The following is a 20,815-nucleotide window of genomic DNA, read 5'->3' on the forward strand; positions in this document are numbered from 1 at the left end:
GGAGCTCTTCCCCGACTCAGCCAGGTGTGCATCCCTGAGGGCGGAGCTCTTCCCCAGTCAGCCAGGTGTGTGTCCGTGAGGGCAGAGCTCTTCCCCAAGTCAGCCAGGTGTGTGTCTGTCCCTGAGGGTGGTGCTCTTCCCCAGTCAGCCAGGTGTGTGTCTGTCCCTGAGGGTGGTGCTCTTCCCTGAGTCAGCCAGGTGTGTGTCAGTGAGGGCGGAGCTCTTCCGCAACTCGGATTTATTTTTATAAAGTTAAATCGCTCCTTCAGTCACTTCCTTGGCAGAGTGATGCCGTCAGCAACTGCATGACAGCTTCAAGTCTTTATGTGAATGACACATTATCAAACGGTACTGATGAAACTGACGGGGCCTCCATTTATAACCTTTAGTGTGGCAAATACATGTACGTGAAATTGAAAATTTTATTATTTTAATGCTCTTAATAATATATTCCTAATAGAATTACACATGCAAAATAAGAAGAGCCTTAGAAGCAGTAAGCCTATGTGTATTTCTGTGTAACATGGAGTAATGCACTTACAGTTTCTGAAATGCACTACTTTTCAGTACTCTATTCCCTCTTGCAGTTCTTATTTTTCTGCCTGGGATCATTTACTTCCTTTTGCATTTTTTTTTTTTTTTTTTTTGAGACTGAGTCTCACTCTGTCACCCAGACAAGAGTACAATGGAGTGATCTCGGCTCACTGCAACCTCCTCCTCCCAGGTTCAAGTGATTCTCCTGCCTCAGCCTCCCAAATAGCTGGGATTACAGGTGCCTGCCACCGCACCTGGCTAATATATTTTGTATTTTTAGTAGACATGAGGTTTCAGCATGTTGGCCAGGCTGGTCTCAAACTCCTGACCTCAAGTGATCCGCCCACTTTGGCCTCCCAAAGTGCTGGGATTACAGGTGTGAGCCACCATGCCCGGCCCCTTTTGCTTTTCTTACCCTGCAATTATGTTGGAAACAAGTTATCTTAGCTTTTGTCTACCTAAAATACCTGTCCCTCACCTTTATATTCAAAGGATAGTTTCCCCAGACTTCCATGTGTGTTGGCTGGTTGGTTGGTTGGTTGTTTGGTCGGTTGGTTTCAGCATTACTGTTCTTTGCAGCCTTTATGGGCTTGCTGGTGCTGGATTAGCCCTTCCTGTACACAACAATAAAACCGATGTGTTTTCTTTTGCAAATGTTAGACAACAGGCAGCAGAGAGAACAGAGAAATCACGGAGCCAGCTCCTGAATACCGTGGCTCTGATGAGAGGATTTTCTGACTGTACCCTGCAAGGTGAAGGGGAAGCACAGCGTGGTGGATTCCCTGAGCTGAGGAGGGAAACAGAATTTTGGGTGGGCAAAGAGGCTAGAATAGACAGGCTGGGGTCTGCAGGGAGAGGCCCCAGAGGTCTATGTGGGGTGCCCATGAGTCCTTAATGGAGGGATTTTGTTGCGTATGCACAAGGGAGTTTCTGAGGCTGGACAGAGCGGCTCCTCTTGTGGGGAAGGAGCAGACTGTGGAGGTTGAGCTGGTGTGAACGTGCTGATGTGCTGGTCTAGTCCGTGGGAGGACCTCATGCACACTTTGTGACACCAAGAATCCACCGGGAGAGTCCAAGACTTAAAAATAAGGGTCATGTCCTAAAAAAAAGGCCTATTTTATTCTACCTTAAATAGTCTGATGCCTCACTAGAATAAAAGAACATTCTGACAAGGACTACAAAATACACTGAGTTTGGAGGTTGGGACATGATGAACTATGGGGACTTGGAGAAACCTGGGTTTTCTGTAGGTCTGCCATAACAAATTGTAAAACCAAGCCTGCACAAGTTTGTAGTGTAGTCAGTGATTAATCTGGGTGGTAAAACAGAAACAACACTCTTCAGAGAAACAGAGCAGGACCCAGAGTCTCCACAATGGATAGCATCTAATGCCAATGATAAAATCAAAACTCACTAGACACAAAAAGGGCCAAAGAAATGTAACCCTTATTAAAAAAAAAAAAAAGTTTAAAAAAATACCTGACACCCAGATTGCTGAGATCTTAGATTCCTGTATCATCCCTTTGCTTTACATTTCAGCTTTAATTTTCTGTTGGGAAATCAGCCATCAGTGTTATTGGTCCTTGAAAATAATGGGGTCCTCTGCATTGTTTCCTTTTAAAATTTCCTTTTGTTCTTTGATTTTCAGCAATTTGCTTGTGATGTTCCACATTCAAAATCAAACGTGGTTTTGTTTGATTAATCCTGCTTGGGATTCACTGAGTTTCTTGAATCTGTGGATTAATGCTTTTAACCAGTTCTTGAAATTCTTAAAAATTGCCTCTTCTAGTATTACTATCTCCTTCTGGGATTCCCATAACATGTGTGCCAGGTTGTTTGGTTGTTTTACCATCTTCTACATGTGTCTTCCTCTCTTTCCTGTTCTTTCTAGTCTTTATTTTTTCTTTTAAAAAAAATCTGTGCTTTAACTTATAAACTTTTGATTGACCTTTCTTCAAGAATGCTAATCCTATTTTCTGCTATTTTGTCTTCTGAAGAACTCATTCAGATATTTCTTATTTTCTGATATCTTACATATTTTTTCAATGTCTAGAGTATTTAATTATTTTCTTCAGATTCCATTTTTCTGGATTTCTCTTAAAATTCTCTATCTCTTAATCCACTTTGCCCATCATTTTGTCAATTTTACTAGAATGGTTACTTGAAAGTTCCTTCCCATGGACTTCTGTTGTTGGTTTTTTGTTTGCTTTTTGTTTGTTCCTTATCATTTATACTTTATGAGTTTTCACATAGGTTGTTGTTTTATTGTACATTGAATGTTGCATGTGGAATATTTGCGGAAGCAGAATAGAGTCCTACTCTCCCAGGAATGAAATCCTCTGCTCTCTATTAGGGAGCTGGGGTGAAGGACTCTTTCCTGAAATCCAATGAGAAACTGGCCAGGAATGAGGACAGATTGTACTTTCACTATCCTCAGCATTTAAAGACTGAGAAATTCATTTCTGCCATTTGGGAGTTTGAGCTCAGCTATTCAGCCTTCTATTCCATGAAACCTCTAAATATGAAAATGCCTAGGCGGATTGGCTATGTGCGTGAGGAAGGCCCCTTCTATCTGGTGGGTCTTGGTCTCCTATGCACTGTCCAACTACAAGATTCCCCAACCTGTCTTTGGGACATTTCTGAGTAGCCCCTAGCACCCTGCAAGGCTCCAGATCTCAATACATGGCCTTGGAGTGGGGGACTGGCCGTGAGCTTGGCAGTCCCTGGGTTCAGCCCACCGTGCGGCCACTGCAGCCATAAGGAGTGCTCTATCTGCTTCTCTGTGCCTTAAAGAGTCCCTGCCCCAAAGCCCAGCCCAAGACCTGGCCCCCGATCAGAATCAGCACGTTCATCCAAGAAGGGTCCTTTGACGTCTGCCTGAATGTGACCGCTGCGTCCCTTCCATCCCTGGTTGTGGCAGCAGGAGCGCTGGCTGGCAGAGGCAGAGCACTGCTGCCTCTATTCGTTTATTTTCTTCACTTTCCCAAAATGGCTCTTCGGCATCTTTTACAGCTATCAAAAGCCACATTATCATAAGATATATTTACATTTATGTGCTAACAAAATGATTTTCATATGAAACAAACATTCAGACACAAGAAATTGCCCTTTCAATGATGGGGTTTTCTTCTATTTGCATGTAACAGCTATTTTTCTTAGTAATTTTAGCAGTTGTTCATTTTTCTTTTTTAAGTTCAGCTTAGGGAAGTAGTTCTCACATGTAATCCCAGAGATTTATTTGTAAACAACAACAAGAGAAGGCACAAATATTAACCCCTTGATGACAACCCTTCTGTTGTTCTGCAGTCCCTGAATTACAAAGTGGAAATCCGGAATGTGGCATCAATATTCTGTCACGTTCTAGCCCCACACTCTGTTTCCAGGGCTATTTCTCTGCATTGTCTCACCGCAGTCTGAGCCTTTCCTGGATTTCCGTGTCATTTTCCCCTCTGTGCCCCTGTGCACGCTGCTGGCTGCATTCCATGGTGCTTCTTATGATTGTGTCCAATAAACCCCTACGTGGTCTTCAAGGTCAAGGTCAACTGCCCTTCTCTGTAATGCACTTCCAGTTTAGACAACATCTAACTATTCTTTCTTCTGCCATTCAATTTCTGATATCCATTCAACTAGCAAATATGTGTTGACCTTCTTCAAATGGCACAGCTCAGGGTGGCGGGTCCAGGTGGGAACCACACTGATGTGGCCCTTTTAGCTCCCTGTGCTTATGTTCTAGGGTTACAGGAAATAAACAAGTAAACACACACAAATTCATGTGTAATAAGGGTATCTGAGGACAAATCAAGCAAAGAATGGAGTATTGAGGTTGGAAGCCATTTAAATAAGGTGATCAAGAATGCACTCCTTAAAAAGGTAAAATTTGAGCAGAGAATTGAATAACACGAACAAGTAAATTATCTGAAAGCCCAAGGGAAAGCATTCCAGACAGAAGAAGTGGATAACAGAAACTTTCTGAGGCAGGAGTGAGCTGAGCAGGTGAAGGGGCAGATGAGAGGCCTACGGGGCCAGAGGAGGAGGGGCAGGTGAGGGGCCTATGGGGAGGGAGAAGGGAGGAGGAAAGAAGAGGAGGGGCAGAGGGAGGGGCCTATGAGGCCAGAGGGAGCAGGAGGAGGGCAGGGGAGAGGCCTATGGGGAGGGAGGAGGAGGAGGGGAAGATGAGGGGCCTATGGGGCCGGAAGGAGGGAGAAGAAGGAGGGCAAGTGAGAGACTCCCGCGCAGAGGGAGGTAGGAGGAGAGGGGACTGTGTGGAGCGGGGGCAGTAGATCTGGTTCCTGTGGATCTTGTGGGTGGGGTTAGTGCTCTCTGTGTTTCAGTTTAGAGGTTGGAGACTTATCACAGGCTTTGTGCACAGATGGAAAGCTACTTCTTTTGTGTTTGGAAAGGTCGATGTAGCGGGGAGAGGGTAGAATACGTCAGCTAGGGCACGGCATTGTCATTATCGACCCAGCGACATGGTCAGCCCTCGCTGTTCGTGGATTCTGACTTGTGAATTCACCTACTCACCAAAACCTACTTATTACTCCAAAATCAACATGCACAGCTCTCTTGTGGTCATTCACATATGTGCACAAAGAGGTGAAAATCACCGAAAATGCGCATTCCCAGCTGAGATCAAATAAGGCAAAGCTCTGCTTTCTTGTGTCAGCTGACACTGTAAACAAGTTTCTTTTTCACGGTCCAGTTATTTAGTGCTGTTAATACATTCTTGTGCTTCTTAGTGGAGATTTTTTTTGTTGTTTAAACATCCCCAGGTGCGGTGTGGGAGCTTTGACTGGTGTCCCAAGTGCAAGAGACTGTGACCTGCCTCACGGAGAAAACACGCGTGTCGGAGAAGCTTCATTCACGTGTGAGTTCAGTGTTAATGCATCAGCAATAGACATTAACTAAAGTGCCATCAAACAGGAACACACATTTACAAGGCTGTATATGGATTCATGGATAAAAACGTGGTGACCATATGCTCACAGAAACCTGACCCTCCACATCCCCTGGGAGCAGTGGCTCTGTACTGGCCACCTGAGTGTTCCCAGTGACTTTATAGAGCACACGTACCATGTATAATGAGAATCAGTTTTACTCTCTATTTGCTCAGAGGCCTAGGAGCTTTCACAAATTCAAAAAAGATTCTCATTCGTCTTTGTATCCATAAAGCCCAGCGTTGTCAAGGGAGGTTGAGTCAAGTAAAGAGGTTTTTCCATGCCTGTAATCCCAGCACTTTGGGAGGCTGAAGAGGGAGAACGGCTTGTGCTCAGGAGTTTGAGGCCAGCCTGGGCAACATGGTGACAGTCCCCCATCTGGGAGTCTTTCCCCGTCTTTCAATCCTGCACTTTTTGGAAGGAATTCATTGTGTGCAGCGTATGCTTGGGGAGTGGCGTTCATTTCACTGAGGTCAACATATCCACATAAATTATTTGAAAATCTATTGGGGAAAGTTGTCTATTCTCCTCGTTCGTGTATTCAGTCCTTTATTTATATATGAATGGACCGTGGATATTTATTTTCTGCCATGGCTTATAACCCAACACTAGTTTATTCCATTTCTCACATTGTTACAGTGTTGTTCTTTGAGAACGCTCCCTGCTGGTTTCAGTGTCTCTCTGACACTGTGTCTGCCACTGGGATGCCATTTCTTTTAGGCCCTCTCAGGTGACAGAGCATGGAAATGTCTACCAAACTCTGTAGATTCACACACACATACGTATACACACGTTTCTAGACCTATATAACCATATCCATGTGAAGCTAAGCATGAGTTCATGCTGATGTCTCCAACCCTAATCCAGGACCACAGGTACTTGCTGGCCTCCTGCTGCTCCTAGCTCAGCAGTGAGAAGCTGCTGCCAGGGTCTGTCGTCCATGCATCTGATTGTTCAGTTCCAACGCACCTATATCCTGGTTTCAGGGTTGCTAACCTGTACACCCATGAGAAACAACCTCATCAGCTACTGTGCCATGCTTGGACGCAGTTCCCCGTGTCTTTAGTCTCACAGACTAATATCTCAAGAGTCAGGTAGGTCAGCATCACTTTTCTTCACTCCCTTTAGTGAGGTTGTTTCATTTATGTGTAATATACTTACACATTTTTGTCAAATTTAGCATTCCTTCTTAGAAAACTTCAGCCAAACTCCTGAATGGTTATTTTTTTAATTTGCTTACATTAATGTTCACATTATACTTCATAATTCTGTGGGTTTTGACAAATGAACAGTGTTGTGAATCCACAATCACAGTCTCAAATAGACTATTTTTAACACCCTAAATATTTTCCTGCACACCACATATCCAATGTCTCCTCTCTCTGAACCCCCAGAAACCACTGATCTCATTATTTTCTGTAGTTCAGCCTTTTCAAATGTCATATAAATGAAGTCACACACTTAGACTGGCTCATTCACTTAGCGTTGTGCATCGAAGAGACATCCCTGTATTTTTGTGGCTTGACAGCTCATTACTTTTAGTCACTCTGTGATATGGGTGTAGTGACAGTTAGTTTATTCATTCAGAGGCATCTTCATTGGTGCCAGTTTGGGTTATTATTATTAATAATAACCCAATAAAACCCAATAAATAACCCAAATAAAGTTATCATATTCATTTCTATACATGTGTTTCATGTGAGCATACTTTTTCAAATCAGCTAGTAAATCCACAGAGGCTCAAATCCTGTATCATACGGTAGGACTATGTTTAGCTTGGTTGAAAACTGCAAACTGCTTCTCAGTGGCTGTGTCATTTTGTGTTCGCATCAGCAACACATAAGAGTCCCTGTTGCTTTTCACTCTCGTCAGCAGTTAGTACCGTCCACTTCCCAAATTTCAGCCATTCTGATGGGAGGGCAGTGGTGTCCTACTGTAGTTGTAGCTTTTATTTTTCCAAGGACACATGTTGTAAAGATCTTTTCTTACACTGATCATCCATGTGTCTTCTTTGCACTTCATAACTTTGCCCATTTTTACATGGGTTTTTGTCTACTTGTTGTTGAGCTTTAAATGTTCTTTGAAAATTGTAAATACAAGTCTTTTATTAGATATACATTTTGCAAATACTTTTATCGATACTTTTGGATTTTAATTTTATTCTGTCTTTGGATTTTAATGTTTTTCTTTCACAGAGCAGAAGCTTTTTTAATCTTAATATATTCTAACTTAGCAATTTTTCTTTTAAGGCTCGTGCTTCTGGTATTATATCTAGAAATTGACCACCAGACAAAAATCATCTAGATTTTCTGTTTTTTCAAAGAAGTCTTGTAGTTTTGCATTTTATGTCTTAATCTATGATCCATTTTGAGTTAATTTTGTTGTAAGATGTAGTCAGTGTGTAGGTTCAGCATTTTTCACATGTGAATGCCCAATTGTTCCAGCAGCATTTGCCAAAAAGGCTGTCCCGGCTCAATGAATTGCCTTTGCACCTTTGTCAAAAATCATTTGCCTGTATTTGTGTGGGTTTATTTATGGGTATTTTATTCCTTCTTTTTGATATATTTTTATTCTTTCATTGGTGCTACACAATCTTGATTAATGTAGCTTTATAGTAAGTCTTAAAGTCAGGTAATGTCAGTTCTCCAACTTTGTTCTTTCTAGTTATTTCTATTTAGTATTGTGTTGACTATTCTAGGATTTTTTTCATTTTTGTATAAATTTTAGCATCATTTTGTCAATATTGACAAAATAATTTATGGGAATTTAGATTTGATCCCAATGAATCTACAAATCAAATTGTAGATAATTTCCATCTTGACATTGTTTTCTAAAAACTGCTATATAAATGAGTATATTTTGGGGGGTACATGTGATATTTGATACCTATATAATGTGTAATGATCAAACCATGGTAATTGGGATATCAATCACCCTCAACATTTATCTTTGTGTTGGGAACACAACAATTCTTCTGGTGATTTGACATGTACAATAAATTATTGTTAGCTATAATTTCTTTACTGTGCTATTAAATACTAGAACTTAACCTTCTCTCTAACTGTATTTTTGTGCCCCTTAACCAACTTCTCTCCATCCCTCCTTCTGCCTCCCACTCCCAGCCTCTAGTGACCACCGTGCTAGTCTCTGCCCTTATGAGACCCACTTTTTTAGCTCTTATAACTGAGTGAGAACATGCAATATTGTGTCTTTCTGCATCTAGATTATGTTATTTAACATAATGATTTCCAGTTCCATCCACGTTGCTGCAAAATGACAGGATTTCATTTTTTAATGGCTCAATAGTACTCCATTATGTATATATGACACACTTTCTTTATCCACTCATCTGTCAATGGACATTTGGGTTGATTCCCTAACTTGATGGTTAGGACTAGTGCTGCAATACACATGGGAGTGCAGACATCACTTTGATATACTAATTTTATTTTCTTTTGTGTACATACACAGCAGTGAGATTGCTGGATCAAAGGGTAGGTCTATTTTAGTATTTTAGGAATCTCCTTACTGTTTGCCAGAGTGGCTCTACTAATTTGCCTTCTCACCCACAGTGTATGATCATTCCCCTTCCTATACATTCTTGCCAGTATTTATTATTCTTTGTCTTTTTGATCATAACCTTTTTAAGTGTGGTGAGATGAGATCTCACTATGGTTTTGATTTGCATTTCCCTGATGATGGGTGATTTTGAGCCTCTGTCCCTATACCTGTTGGCTATCGTGTGTCTTCTTTTGAGAAATGTCTATTCAGTTCTTTTGTCCATTTTTAAATCAGATTATTTGCTTCTTTGCTATTGAGTTGTTTGAGTTCCTTTCATATTCTGATTATTAATCCTTTGTCAGGTAGGTAGTTTGTGAATGTTTTCCCCCATTCTGTAGACCAGTGGTGCCCAACGTGGTACCCAAACTTCTTGGCACTAAGGACGAGTTTTGTGGAAGACAATTTTTCCATGGACTCGGGGGAGAGGGAACGATGGTTTAGGGATGAAACTGTTCCACCTCAGATCATATTAGCATTAAGGGCTAAACTATTGGAAATATGAACACTCTCCCTTTTACTTCACTTTCTCTGAAGTGTTTCAGTCGATGAGAACTGAACTCATCGATGAGAGCAGAGACTGTATATGTTTACATTCCTTTCACAGCCCCTCAGCACCGGGCAGCACTTGCCACAAGTAGATTCCTCTTTGTTGCTGTTTTTTGTTTTTGTTTTTGTTTGGAGACAGGGTCTTGCTGTGTCGCCCAAGCTGGAGTGCAGTAGTGCGAGTGCCTTGGCTCACTGCAGCCTCGACGTCTGGGGCTCCAGTGATCCTCCCACCTCAGCCTCCCGAGTAGCTGGGACTCCGAGCACTCACTGCCACATCTGGCTAATTTTATTTTTATTTTAAGTACAGATGGTATTTCTCTATGTTGCCCAGGCTTGTCTTGAACTCCCGGGCTCAGGTGACTGCCATGCCTCAATCTCCCAAAGTGCTGGGATTATAGGCATGAGCCACTGCGCCCATCCTTAGATTCTTCCTTCCTTCCTTCCTTCCTTCCTTTCTTTCTTTCATTCTTTCTTTCTTTCTTTTTTTTTGAGATGGAGTCTGGCTCTGTCTTCCAGGCTGAAGTGCAGTGGTGTGATCTCAGTTCACTGCAGCCTCCACCTCCCTGGTTCAAGCGATTCTCCTGCCTCAGCCTCCCGAGTAGCTGGATTGCAGGTTCCCACCATCACGACCAGCTAATTTTTTTTTTTTTTTTGTAGAGATGGGGTTTCACTGTGTTGGCCTGGCTGGTCTCGAACTCCTGACCTCAGGTGATCTGCCTGCCTCCCAAAGTGCTGGGATTACAGGCATGAGCTATCACACCTGGCCCTGATTCTTAAGAAATAAGTTTTGAAACGAATTGGACAAAATTCGCTTTCCAACTAAATCTGAATTGTCATGGAATCCACATATTATGCTTCAACATGAGGCCATTCTTCTGTAGATGTGGTAGGTAGACTCACAATCTGTGCAGCAGAAGTATCAGTCCTGACTTGATTTTAAATAAGTAGAAGGTTTCAAGGGAAAAGCATGTTCTGACAGCTTCACTGTTTAGCCCTAAAACATGACAGCATTCATCTCTGGACAGGAAGGCTGGCAGCCTCTGTTTGCACCCAGCGCCAGGCTAGTGCTGGTCCACACAGCCATTCTGCCCCCAGCTGCCATCCTGGACTGAGTTTTATTGCTAACCTTTCTCTCCTCAACGCTTGACACTTCCTCAGGCAGCAGAGAATTAGGAGAGAACTTTCTATCAGAAAATCCTGGGCTCATGGTGAGCAGCCTCACCTGATTATCTAGGAGTATTTCCAGGAAATCCCCAAGAGCTGCCTGGTCTGGGTTCCTTGCTGGCTTGCAGGTTGGCCTCGGGGGAGTCCCGAGGGTCTGAGGGAGGTGTCGGCTGGAGATGAAGACTCCGCGTCTTTGTATTCTCTGAAGACCCGCTTAGCTTACTGAGTCCTTTATGTTTTGCGCTAATTTGTTGGTATCGGTGCATCACAGAACACTGATTTTCTGAGAAGGGTCCCTTGGAGCTCTTTCTGCCTGTGTCTTCAGTGAGGGAGCACAGACCACGCGGGCCTCCTTGTGGGTTTCTCAGGACGCTGCCTCCCTCGGTGTGGCACCTGGGGCGCTGCCAGTGTCCCGTCAATGCTGGTTGCTGCGTCTGTGACCTGGGTTAAGAGCCCTTCCCCTTCCTCAGGTGCTGTGGTGAGGATTGCAGGTCCAGTGGGGATGGCTGGACATGCTTCTCTCTCCTTTAGATCCAGAAATTCAGGACGGGCGACACTTCCTGTCCTGTCCCCCACCTCCGCATGCCTAGGAGACACCCGCCTGCCTGGCCGTTTCCCCAGTCCCGTGGCCACAAGGTCTCCATGGCTCTGCGTCCTCCCTCTGCACTCATGGTGGCCTCACTCGTGTGTGACTCCACTCCCAGGGGGCTGAGAGGGAGCCACTGCAGCAGTTCCAAGGATGTTGACTAAGCCTAGGGCAGCCCTGGAGAGCAGTGGTGGCAGGGGCAGCCATGGACAGTGGCGCTGCTGTGGCTCAGAACAGTGCAGGGAAAGGGGGAAGCAGTGGCTCGCAGCATTTCGGAAAGAATCCTTTACCCACGTTTCAGGGTGGGTCTGCACATTTCCGTCTTCTTTTTGATCAGCTGTGTTAGGAACACCCTTTGCTTCTCTTTGAGCTTTAGTCACCACGCCTCCCCCTTCCACCTCACACCCCTTCCCGCAGCTGCCTGAACCCACCCAGGCCTGGGTAACACCCACACCTTCAGAAAAGAACATAACTGCCGATTGGACTATTTATTTCCTTTTAATGTGTCAATAAAACAGTAATTACATTTCATTTGTGTTTAGAGTTATAATTGGATAGAAGCACAGGTTCACTTGATGGAACCAAACTCACAGATTCAACCCAAAAACAAAAACAGTGAAAATCGACAGTTTCTTAATACAAAGCTAACTTGTCATGTGTTTTTTAAACATATCAAGGATTTTGTTTGGAAAATTAATCAGCTGAGGGCTCCAGAGAATTCTTGACCATGCAGCTACATCAAGGCTCTAGGAGTTCCTGCAACAGGGGCCAGAGCATGTGCAATGTCCAGTGGGCTTCTGTGCCGCGCCAGTCCCAGCTCCCTGCAGTCACACAGGCTTATGTGAAGGGTAAAGAAACAGATTTCCACTCTCAAGGTTTCTAAATCATGCCGCCAAACTCTCCTTGCTAGCTCTGAATTTCCAGTCAGTCGTTTTGGTCTTTTTAAGCGACTCCATGAGATGAACTGAATGAGGAGGAATGAGGGAGCACTCTCACCTTTTCAATTGAAGAAATAAGAAATACATTCTCCACAAATTTAATTTTCAGAACCTTTTCCTCCATAACGTCAATTATTTATGCTCAGTGAAAGAGGAGCAGATGCACAGAATTGCTTGGATATTGGTTTTGTTTAAATTATTTTCATTATTTATATTTTGGCCCTATATTTTTGTGGCAGTCTATTTTTTCACTATTTTTCCTTATCCACACAACACAGAGTATGTATCATCTGTTTCTCACATTTTTTATTTGTTTTTTACACATATGGGTTTATTGTGTTCACAGTAATAAGCTGTTTTTAAAAACTGAAAACATTTTACTAATTACTGAAAGAGGGAAATAAATACAGTACCAAGAAAATGTCATTTAAAATATTACATCTGTTTTCTATTTTTAAACCTTCATTACTTCCAATTCAACCCTCTAATCACAACTTACACTGCATATTAATTGTTGAACCAGATTTATCAGAAACTGTCTTTTATATAACATCATCCAAAAGATAATTCTAGAGAAGGCTGTAAAACAGATGATTGTGATGCACCCTCTCCCAACAGATGCACTGTAATGACACAGATATTGTTCTTATTAAATACTCTTTTTCTAATCCATGTGATTCTCTCTTATCTCTTAAATGTCTGTTTGTAGCGCATTTTTTCCGGGCTAATGAAATACCATGTGCTTCTGCGGGCATAAGACAATATTTGCACTAATAATGATGATAGTCCAACATGCTTCATTCAATATTTGAGGACAGGAGTGAAGTTTCAAGCCCTAAAGAAATGATATTTTTTATAATTGTTTGCCTTTTAAATTTTTTTCATGTGTGACATAGAAGGGAAATTATACATAAACCCACACTGAAACTGAGGAGCTCGAAGTTATCAGTGTAAATGGGAATATAACCCAGAATCATGAGGGTAAATGGGAATAAAACCCAGGATCATGAGTTAAAATATATTAGACCAGAAACAATGCTGAGCTAGAGAAAGAAACATGTAGAATACAAGATACTGGTTTTTAATATTGTTGGGTGAACATTCCAAGTATCTAATAAAAATCTTCAAAGCCTGAAACCTGGAAAACTTCCTTTATGACCAAATATGCAAAAAGTTGTCTACAATTTCAAGTTGACAGACCTTCTGAAATTCATCTACCAGTCCTGTAAACCCTATGTTAATTATATTAGATACAGAGCTATCTAATGAAAGTTCGTTACATATTATATCTAGCTGAGAGCTTATTGCATCTGCTGGAATACTTTCAGGGGGAATGCTGAAACAATCTCATTCTGAAAGAAATTAATCTTCTGGCTCTTTTTTGAACTTTCTAACTATTCATTCTCAGCATCTTCACATTTCCTGATTTTTAAAAAGATTTTGTTAAGTCTATTACGCATATTTAAGGTATATAACACAACATCGTGAGATACATATGTATCATTAAATGGTTACTACAGTGAAACTAATTGATAAATCTGTCATTTCACACAGTTGCCATTTCCCCCTCCTGTGGCAGGAGCAGCCTTCATTTACTCATTTCACAAAAGTCCTGAGTGCAGCCTAAGATTATCAACCACAGGCCGTATGTTGGCCATTACGTCCTGAGACACATTCCTCCATTATATCTGCTACTTTACTCCTCCATCCTGTGGAATATTCAGGTCTAGGACTTTCCACCCATCCAGGACAGAATAACGGGCCAGACTTACCCTCCCCGCTCAAACAATTGAAATGTTGATCAGAACATAGAAACCATAAATACATGTTTTTCAGACTTTGAAAATATGTGAAGTATCAGGCAGTGCAGAACAGTGATCCTGGAGAGAATGAGCCATAAATGAGGAAACCCCTCCAAAAAAATTACCACAGCTTAGGGCCTGAAGAGGGTCTCAGGGCAGAACTACAATCAGGAGCCGGACAGATCCTGGAGTCTCTTGGGGTGAGCCGAAGAACTCTGGAGGAAGAAGGCCAGAGCAACAGGAACAGGTGGAATGGAAAGGCGGGTCCAGAGGGCACTCTCAGGTCCCCTGCCAAGGGCTGACCAGCATGAGCAGGTGGGGAGAATGCTGGGCTTGGGGTGGAGCCCCCAGAAGGAGCAGGCAGAACAGTGACTGCAGCAGCAGAGGGCGGGGGAGATCTGCTGCCCCACCAGTTGCAGGGAGAAACCTTGCACTAACCCTGATTTCAGGGTGAATACTCCAAAGTGAGGATTTCCACGATGGGGACAAGCCAGCTCCACTGTGAAGGCTGCACTGGAATTGCCTGTTTCACACAATACCACACTGTTATGATGCCGTATCTTTATAATTCTTGACATCAGGTAGTTTCAATCTTCTGATTTTGTTCTTTTAAAAAATTGTTTTCTCTATGTTTTGTACATTGCATTTTTATATTTATTTTATAATCAGTTTGTCCATTTTACACACACAAAAAAAACAAAAACAAAACAAAAAACACCTGCTGGAGTTTTGATTGGAATTTATTACATATTGCTGCAACTTTCTTAATTAATCTGACGATCTCTGTTATTTAACTACAGTTTTTAAACCATTTGTCTTTAATGTGGTGAGTTTGTCTACCATACTGCAGTTTATTTTATATTTGTCCCATCTTTCCTCTGATTCCTTTTTCCTTTTATCCCTGCCTCCTTTTGAATGTATTGTATATTTTTAAATAAAGTCACATTATCTGTTGGGGGGCTTATTTGCTATATCTCCTTTTTTAATGTTTACTGTAGAATTTATATTTTTAAACACATTATAGTCTACAATTAAGAAATACTAGTCCACCTGACATGTGGTATAAAATATGAGCTACTTCCGTTTCTCCTCTTTTAGCCTTTGTGTGGGTCTATCATAAATTTTACTTCTTTAAATATTATTTGTTGTAAACTCCACAGCATGTTTTTCAGCTTTGAGTTATCACCTTTTTAAACACTTTTAAAGATATTATTTTGAAATGTTTGTATTGACCTATGTATTTATTATTACAGATGTTCTTCATGTCTTTGTGTAGATCCAGATTTTCATCTGGTCACATTTTCTTTCTACCTGAAGGAGATTTTTAAGCATTTCTTATTGTGCTGGGTAAATGTTTCTATTTCTAAAAAAGTTTTATCACAAGCAATTTAATAAACAATTGATAAGCTTTCAACAACTATGATGTGACCCTCAGACATCCATCTGCATCACAATTAACATGAACCTGACCTGACATCACATAAAACATTTAGTTCAAAATGGATCACAGACTTAAACGTAGGAGCTAACACTGTAACACGTCTTCAAGAAAACACAGGTGATAAGTTTAGTACCTTTGGGTTTTCAGGGAGCTTTCTTAAAAACAAAAAATAATAATAAAATACAAAATAAAAAAGTGATCAATTGGACTTCTTAGAAATGTAAAACTATTTTACTTCAAACGACACTGATAGAATAATTGAAAGGCTGACATACACTGGGAAATATATTTGTACAATATATATCTGACAGAGAACTTGTGTCTAGAATATACGAATAACTGTTACAATCAATAAGACAGTCTAATTAAATAACAGACAAAACTTTGAACAGACACTTTAGGAAACACTGAATAAAAGCTTTCTGAACATCATTACTTGTTAGGCAAATGCAAAGTAAAACGACAATAAGTTACTGCTACACTAGAATGCCCAAAGTTAAAAACTCCAATCAAACTACATTTTGGTGAGGATATGTAGCAACTGGAACTCACCCACTGCTTTGAGAATATAAAGTGGTTTGGCCACGTTTGAAAAGTTTGGAAACCCTTCCCTGGTGAATGAATAAGCATCTGAGGTACATCCATGCAATGGGATGTTATTCAGTGACCAACAGAGATGAGCCCTGGAGCCGTGAAGAGACAGGAAGGGACTGTAGCGCATCTCACGAAGAAAGGAAGCGGGTCTGAAAAGGCTCCACCCTGCGTGATTTCCATGATACCACATTTTAGAAAAGGCCGTGGTATGAAGACAGTCAAGTATCAGCGGTGCAGAAGTTCGGGGGAGAGAAAGATAAACACGTGGAGCACACGGAAATTTTTTTTTTTTATGGAGTCTCGCTCTGTCACCCAGGCTGGAGTGCAATGGCTTGATCTCGGCTCACTGCAACCTCTGCCTCTCGGGTTCAAGCGATCCTCCTGTCTCAGCCTCCCAAGGAGCTGGGATCACAGGTGCCCACCACCACGCCTGGCTAGTTTTTGTATTTTTAATAGAGATGGGTTTCCACCATGTTAGCCAGGCTGGTCTCAAACTCCTGACCTCAGGTGATCCACCCGTCTCAGCCTCCCAAAGTGCTGGGATTATAGGCATGACCCACTGTGCCCGACCCCACACGGGAATTTTAGGGAGTGAAATCACCAATACTCCAGTGGCAGACATGTGGCATGGCACACTGTCAAAACCCATTGAGTGTACAACACCAGGAGCGAATGTAATGTTAACCACAGACTTTAGTTAGTATCCATATTGGGTCATCACTTATAAATATAGGATGACAGTTCATGATGTTAATGATACAGAAAACTGGGAGGAAAGAGGGAATACATGGAAACACTGTACTTTCTGCTTAATGTTGCTGTAAAGCTAAAACTTCTCTAAAAATAAATTGCATTAGAAATTTGGCAATTTTATAAAGTATTCAGCATACGCCAACCATATGGCAGCCTTTCCACTCTCGAGTTTACCTGGAGAAAGTGCAACGTGTTCACAGAAAGACTTAGACATTCATGCCAAACCCAGCTTTATTGATAATAACCCAAAACTAGAAAGACCAAAACTGGAAATGTCAACAGGTGAGTGAACATCATACAGACATAATATCTGTAGAGTGGAATTCAACGTACCCACAAAAGGAATGAACTATTAACAACGTAGCAACGTAGGTACATCTCCAGATAATCCTACTGCTTGAAATAATCCACACACAAAGGAGCATACACTGCATGATTGCACTGACATACAATTAAATTGTACACTTTAAATTGGTGAATTGTATGGCATGTGTATCTATCTCAATAAATCATTTACAAACAAACTTTCTACCCTTGCTTCAATTTCAGCCTTAACCGCATGAGAGCAAAACTCAACATGTCTGCACCCACCCTGCGTGGACGCCCTGGGAGCCTGCTCTTCCCACTGGCAGTCTTGGCCCCTTGCACAATGGCTCATTGTTTCAGATCCAGTGGAAATGCCATCTTCATGGTGAAGCCTCAAATAGAAATTATTTACTCCCCTCTCACCCAAATCAAAACATTCTCTTTATATCAGTGGTCCCCAATGTTTTTGGCACCAGGGACTGATTTCATGGAAAACAATTATTCCATAGTCAGGGTTGAAGGTGGTTTCATGATGATTCAAACTCATTACATTTATTGTGCACTTTCTTTCTATTATAGTTACATTGTAATATGTAATGAAATAATTATACAACTCACCATAATGTAGGATCAGTGGGAGCCCTGAGTTTGTTTTCCTCCAACTAGGCGGTCCCATCTTGGGGTGACGGGAGACAGTGACCGATCATCAGGCATTAGATTCTCATGAGGAGAGCTCAGCCTGGATCCCTCCCATGTGCAGTTCACAATAGGATTTATGCTCCTGTGAGAACCTAACGTTGCTGCTGATACAACAGGAGGTGGAGCTCAGGTGGTAATGAGAGCGACGGGGAGCGGCTGTAAATACAGGTGAAGCTTTGCTTGCTCACCCACCACTCACCTCCTGCTGTGTTGTGCAGCTCCATTTCTGACAGGCCTCAGACAAGCACCATAGCCTGGGGTGTGGGGCCTCTGTTTTATACTTTTAATCTTACTTGTTAGCGTACTATACTTACAATATTTGGAGGTTTCTTCAGTAGGACAAACTACCAGACAGAGCGTTGACTGAGGAACCCTCTATATTCTTCCTGAGTTTTCTCTTTGTACACACGTAGGGAGTCATGAGGATTTAAGAAAGTCTCCCTTATGTGTCCAGATCCCCAGAATCTGCAGGCAGTGAAGGACAAATGCACCAGCATGCCCTCCCCATGGCCTCACCCCAGACACTGCCTGCCCCTCACCCCAGACACTGCCCACCACTGAGGAACTGCGGGAGGGCCCTACCATGTCTGTAGGTCTTTTTGCTAGTACCTAGCAGAGAACCTAGCATATAAAGAGTAATAAAAAGGTGCAAAATTGAATGGAATTTTCATGATATGAATACTTTGCTTCTGTTTTTTAAACAAATATTCCAAAATATCAACAGTAATAGGAAACACTGCAGAGACCATTCTAGTTCTTTCAGCAAATCACTTTTTCTTCACCCCAGACCTAAACAAATAATTATAACTTTTTATATTTAGGCAGGTTCTATTTTCATGTATCATTGTTGATACACTAATAAGGTCTATGCAGGCAATTTTAAAATCTGGAACTGTTGTCTGTGGGGTTAGCACCTCTAGACTGGGGCTATCTGTAAATTGAATGAGCTGGTCTTGGTTGATTTCTAAATAATTCTCATCTATTTTTACTAAGACAGGGCTAAGAATATAGCTCAAAGGAAGAAAAGTAGAGCCTCCTCCTAAATTGGCCACAAATCATTAATGAAGACACTCCGGGCAGCTTGGCCAGCAAGGATCCTCTTCTCAACACAGCCAGCCGAGGATGTGAGAGCGAACACAGGCCACGTGCAGCCAGAGGAGCCCACGTCTCCCGCCGTCTCCTTCAGCTCATCCACCACCTCTCCAAACACAGATTTCATTGAGCAATAAAAGGGAAGGGAAATGAAACTTGATTCATTTATTATTGAAAGCAAAAGAGCAGAGTAATTGAATCAAAACAAGATGATTAATATGTTTGCTTCACTTAGGACTTGTAAACTGCTGTTGTGCTCAGCTGTTTTTATTTACGATGAATGTCGTCCCATAGTTGCTTTGAAGTTGAAGAAGTTGGGAAAAGATAAATGAAAAAGGCATTTTAAAAGAAATAAAAGAACAAAGAATATATTAGCGTTCTTATTGAGATTTTAGTGAATTACATTGCTCTAGGTTGTTGTTGTTTTTTTTTTAATGGGAATTAGAAAGCTAGTGATGTCCTCTGTGTGGGACCACTTCCCTGGACCTGGCCTGCTGCAGGCTTGGCAACTCTGTCTCTTCAGGTCTATTTCAAGCCTGAGCATGCGCAGCAAGGTGCCTTGGGGGAGGATCCCTAAGCAGTCAGGCCCAGAGACCTGGGGATAAGGCCGGGAGTGCAGAAGGTGCTGGAAGGACCGACATGGAGCCAAGCAGAGCATCTGCAGGGCGGGGAACTGAACCAGGAAGCTTGGGCACGGAGAGTTTGTGGCAGCAGAGAGGGCCCTACGTGACCACCCATGGCCCATCCTACGGCTGCAAAGATCTGCCCACCTCAAAGCCACAGCTCTGTGTTCTGTGACAATGCAGAAGTTACCATTGTTAAAATCAAGGGGAAAAGGAGACAATGAACCACTGGAAATTATCAAAGAAATAAAGTTAGAAAATCTCCAAGAACCAGGCACAGAGAGGCAAAGGGAACATTTGACAAGAAGACATGAGGAAGGTGCAGAAGAGAACAATAGTCATGCGGTGCCTGCAGCCCCGGCCGCAGTGGAGATCTTCTGGAGGAATAAAAGAGTTTTAGTGGCACTGACATATGACTGTCAGTTTGACCATATCGAGAAAATACAGGATCCTGTCAGAAATGTTAGGAGTGAATTATTGATAAGCACACAGAAGAGTAAGCTAATGAAAAGACAATTACTAATTCCAAGAAAACAAGAAATTGGCACAGAAGAGCATCTGTACTAGGAAGGTCAGCAGTGAAGAAGCATACAACCATGTGAGAGTGCTGCTATTAATTATGATTTAACAAAAGTATCCTAATGTGTATTTGGAGAATGAAGAGGGAGGATGTGTACTTGTGTGTTTATAGGGAGGGTTAAGAGAGCTAACTTTTCTTCCTTGGTCGGATGCCATGGATAATGTCTGAAATGAGAACAGAAGACAGTACGAGGATATGATTTTCATATCAGAAGCCAAACGTCAGATGAAACGGCTTCTGGGTTTGAAAATGGGTTCCTGTGGATCACAGATTGGCATGCTTTTTCTGTGAAGAGGCAGAGGGCAAACATTTGTGGGTTTTCCACATTCAGTGGAAAACAATTAATTCTAGTGTTACAGCATGAAAACAGGCTTAGATAATACAAAAGAAATGGTCCAGGCTGCAGTCCCCAAAAAACCGTGATTTACAGAAACATCTGCTGGTTTGTATTTGGTCCTCAGAGGGCATTTGCTGTCCCTGCCTCTCAACAGGAGGTGAAACCTGGGGAGTAGGGCCATGTCCGCTGCTGCTTCATTGGTCTCGAGAACCGTCTGGCTTTTAATAATATTTTATATATTCCTTGGGAAAGAAATCTAAATTTGATTTTTTAAAATATGACATTTGGCTGGGCACAGTGGTTCACACCTGTCATCCTGCATTTT

Source organism: Colobus angolensis, unplaced genomic scaffold (assembly GCF_000951035.1).
Source record: "Colobus angolensis palliatus isolate OR3802 unplaced genomic scaffold, Cang.pa_1.0 Scaffold135, whole genome shotgun sequence".
Taxonomy (NCBI): domain Eukaryota; kingdom Metazoa; phylum Chordata; class Mammalia; order Primates; family Cercopithecidae; genus Colobus; species Colobus angolensis.